Genomic DNA, 5,127 nt, shown 5'->3' on the forward strand with positions numbered 1-5,127 from the left:
GCCTGTGCAATGAGCAGAACCACAAAGCATAGTTCTCTTGCATAGACATAACAAGAAGCTGCCAATGGCGCCTGAAATTCATAATAACTTAACTATTATATATTAAAATCACATATGGAACTTTATTATGTTAACAAAGTTCACTTACCCGGATATATAAGGCAAAAAGTATATTTTCTTCCCGCTTCCAAAACTTCTTATCAGATTTGTGTTGATCTGATCAAAATCATTTGATTCATGAATTGATTGGGGATCAATGAATCCATAATCATCAGAACACCCCAACTTGTTACTGACCCCAGACATATACCTGATATCAAAAATTAACTTTGATATGAGGATACTTGATATATAAATCAATTTTATATATAAATAATTGCTCATAGACTTACATCATCCATAGCTGAATAATTGAAATATTCAACTCTTGTGTTCCCGACGTAAGCTCACTGACATCTTGGCTATGAAGGTATATTGGGACCTCAGAGCCTCTCCCAAATACATTAGCATCATACTCAACCTCCAAAGGCTTATCTTCAAGGATGTCAGCAAGTAGATGCAATGAAGCAAGAGGATCATCCTCAGATAGAGGAATCTTCTCCTGTGCCTGCATCTGTTGTTACATGAAAAAATAAGATAAGTTTTGACATCAATAACCTTTAAAATTGAGAAATGTAAAGAAGAATTTCATACTGAGGGGTCAAAAACTGGACCAACCAAATGTTTAGGCCAAGCGATAAAGGACTTCAATGCTTGTTCCACAGTGAAAATCTCTTCTGTGGCTAGAGGAACTGAGGCATCTGGTATGATCATTTCGTCCACTGAGACCTTCACCTCATCCTCTAATAGTTGCATACCATGAACAACAATCGCTGACCTAAACAGTGTTCCACGAGCTACCAGAACCGTCTCGGTATCCTCTAAAATGTATAGCAGACATGGACTACCATCGTCCATGTCATCCCCTGGGACGGCTGGTGCGGAACAACTTCCTTTCCTGCTTCTCCCTGTCAGAGTAAATGTTAGATTATACAAAAGATAGAAATAATTGCACATAAATGTTTATTAAGTTTACCTGTGGGAGGCATAACATGTTCCTGTTCCTGTAGAGGAGATGGCACCGGGCGCATGCCATAGCTCTCAAACTGTTGCTGGAACATGGCGCTGAATTCAGCCCTCATCTCTGATCTAACCTCGGCCCTGATCTCCTCTCTAAGGTCCGCTCGGACCTTTTTTGTGATCTCTTCTGTCATCCTTTCTCTTTGTGTTTCGCTGTATGCATATGAAGGCTGACGAGAAGAGCTCCCAAAATAATCTTTAATTCCTACTCTAGGACCAGCAGCACGTACACGTCCAGGGTGCTCAGGTCGTCCAATCGCAGCAGCAAGAATATCCTGGCAACCCTCTGGAGTGAATTGACCTTGGGAGCTCTGCTCAACCAAGGAGTCCTGTAACATTACAAAACACCATTATTCTTTAAAAAGTTTAATGTAGTATGTATAATGACAATACTTATTATTTTAGGAACAGTGATAACTTACAATTGTTTCAGAAATTTCCCGTGCAGTGTCGGAAGAGTAGGTGCCTGATGGTCTCATACGAGCCAACTTCCATTTTTCATGTCTAGAAGGTAGAATAGGAGGCTGAGGGGGGCTACCACCCTGAGATGGTGGTNGAGCACTTGTTCCTTGTGCTTTGCTTCTAATTGCCTGTCACATACACATTAATTAATTAGTTCATATGATATATATTTGTTAATGAGGAATTGAATAATATCAACTATACTAACCTTCCATTCCTCTGACATCCGACTCTCTTTAAAAAGCCACCAAGTCTCCTCATCAATGGACTTATATGAATTACATGGAGACTTATGTTTAAGGTGTCCAAAGATGTATCTTGATGTCAACTTACTTTTACAGTTTCTGAAGTTTTCAGCAACAGTTGACAAACACTTATTTCTAAGTGTTGCGGCATTTGGAATGTCAACTGTCAGCTGAAATAAACATAAAAAAGTTGTATCAGTACAAAATTATCAATATAAACAAATTTTAATTCAAATGATATTAACTAACTTACCAATATATCGTTCCATATAATGTTCCGATCAACCTCGGACACATGATCAAAAGATGGAGTGAGAATATTAATCCTATCACGTGTCACTACTCCAAGGTATGATCGGAAGTCATCTGCATAGGGGCCAGTTGCCACACCCGTGATGACGTTCACATTCACCGGAGTTCTTTCACCACTATTTTTTATGATCAAAAGTTGTTTCATCCTAGTGGGTCCTCTAGTGGATCTGTTAGGGGAAGCCTCATCCCCTAAAGAATGTGGATGATCAGCCATATATCTGTCAAAATAAATAGCAACATGAAATATTAATAAAAGACTTATGTAATATCATATAATTTAACAAAACATGTAATAGTAATCATTGGAAATGTATAAAAGGAAAACTTATGTGATATTAATAGAATACTTATATAGAAATTGAAAATTCATACATAAAGATATGGATTCATCATATGTATATNNNCTCATCATGATCTGACCGAATTGCATGTACATCGTCGTCAACTAGAGATTGGTCATCCAAATTTGTTGTAGTTTGAAATGAATGGTTGTCAGCAATATGAATATTAATCAGATTGTCTTCGTTAACTTGAATTTGTTTTTTGCCTTGAAGAGCGACATACCAATGGTCAGACGCAAGATCTTTGACATAAAAAACCCGAGATGCTTGATGTACCATGATAAACGGTTCGTCTCGGTAACCCACCTTTCGAAAATCAACCAGTGTAATTCTCGATTCATCTATTTTCACACCACTCTTATTGTCATACCACTTACATTTGAACAATGGAACAAAAAACTTGGTGTAATCAACCTCCCATATCTCTTCTATTATACCATAATATCTCATTGATCCAAGTACAGGAGATTGATCTTTTGATGTGGAAAATTGAAGTGACTCAGCTTCTAAACTGACTCCACTATTTTGTATTGTGCTTTTATCATCCAAAGTCTCCGTATAGAATGTGCAATTATTGACTTCATAACCTGTACAACACACGACATCAAACTTCAAACCATTTGCAAGCCACAATAAAGTTTGAGAAGAATGTGGCTCTTTGTCAATTTCAGANTTGAACCAAGACANAAATGTTTTGTTATGCTCCATCAACTGTCATTTCTCTTATTGTCTAGGATTTTTATTCTTAACAATGGCTTTGTGTGCTTCCAAAAAAGGGATCACCTCATCTGTGTTGTTCAATATATAAAGATGCNTACAGGAGATTGATCTTTTGATGTGGAAAATTGAAGTGACTCAGCTTCTAAACTGACTCCACTATTTTGTATTGTGCTTTTATCATCCAAAGTCTCCGTATAGAATGTGCAATTATTGACTTCATAACCTGTACAACACACGACATCAAACTTCAAACCATTTGCAAGCCACAATAAAGTTTGAGAAGAATGTGGCTCTTTGTCAATTTCAGANTTGAACCAAGACANAAATGTTTTGTTATGCTCCATCAACTGTCATTTCTCTTATTGTCTAGGATTTTTATTCTTAACAATGGCTTTGTGTGCTTCCAAAAAAGGGATCACCTCATCTGTGTTGTTCAATATATAAAGATGCACTTGCAACAATTCTTCGCGATCTTTTGTCACCACATTCACACCTCGGATGCTTTTACTTGTAGAAAATTTATTCAACCATGATGTGCGAGGAACTCCTATTGGATTCGTTGATGTCATGTAATATGAACAAAACTCGATACTTTCTTCAGCAATATACCTTTCAATCATCGAACCTTCAGGACGATATGGATTTTTAATGTACCCTTTCAAAATCCTAATATAACGCTCAATAGGATACATCCATCTTAAGTATACCGATCCGCACAACTTGATTTCTCTAACCAAATGAACAAGTAAATGTACCATGATGTCAAAAAAAGATGGAGGGAAAAACATCTCTAGTTGACACAAGATGATAACAATCTCGCCTTGAAGTTCATCTAACTTTGTANNANCGATGGCTTTACTACATATTGACGAGAAAAATGAACACAACCTGTTTATGGTTTGCCTAACATTTTTGGGCAAAATTCCATGAATAGCCACCGATAACAACTGTTGCATTAAGACGTGATAATCGTGAGACTTCATGCCAACAAGCTTTAAGTCCTACATCGACACTAAACTCTTCATATTTGAAGAGTATCCTTGTGGTACTTTGATACTCTTTAAACAAAGACAAAAACTTATCTTCTCTTGTCTAGACATTGTGTAACATGAAGGGGGAAAATAAGTACGTTTACCAATCTCCTTGGGTGCCAACTCTTCTCGGATATTCATGTCAACCAAATCCAAACGAGCATTCACTCCATCTTTTGTCTTTCCCTGAATGTTGAGTAGTGTTCCAATCAAGCTATCATACATATTCTTTTCTACATGCATCACATTTATGCAATGTCGAACATCTAACTTTGACCAATATGGAAGATCAAANAATATTGATTTCTTCTTCTAAGGGGTCGTTACAGATGACTTCTTAGATGTTTTCCCAAATACATGATGTATTTTACTAACTTTTTTAAGAACTTGAAGTCCAGTAAGTGGATTTGGTGCTTCGTCCCTCTCTTGATCTCCATTGAATGCTTTTTTTAACCTTCGATATGGATGATTACGTTTTAAAAATCTCCGATGATGTAAATACACCGTCTTTCTTCCATGTTTCAATTGATGACCTGCAATGTTTTCTTCACATATAAGACATGCTTTATGACCTTTAACAGTGTATCTTGACAAATTACCATAAGCAGGAAAGTCATTAATGATGCAAAATAACATTGCACGCATCAAAAAAGTCTCTAAAGCAAATGCATCAAATATTTCAACCCCATCAACCCACAAAACCTTCAAGTCTTCAACTAGTGGGCTTAGATAAANATNNATGTCATTTCCAGGCTGCTTTGGACCAGATATCATCATAGACAACATCATGTACTTCCTCTTCATGCACAATGCAGGAGATAAGTTGTAAATTATCAATATAAGGCCAACAACTGTGATTGGTACTCAGATTACCAAATGGGTTCATTCCATCAGTGG

Source organism: Vigna radiata, chromosome 5, assembly GCF_000741045.1.
Source record: "Vigna radiata var. radiata cultivar VC1973A chromosome 5, Vradiata_ver6, whole genome shotgun sequence".
NCBI lineage: Eukaryota > Viridiplantae > Streptophyta > Magnoliopsida > Fabales > Fabaceae > Vigna > Vigna radiata.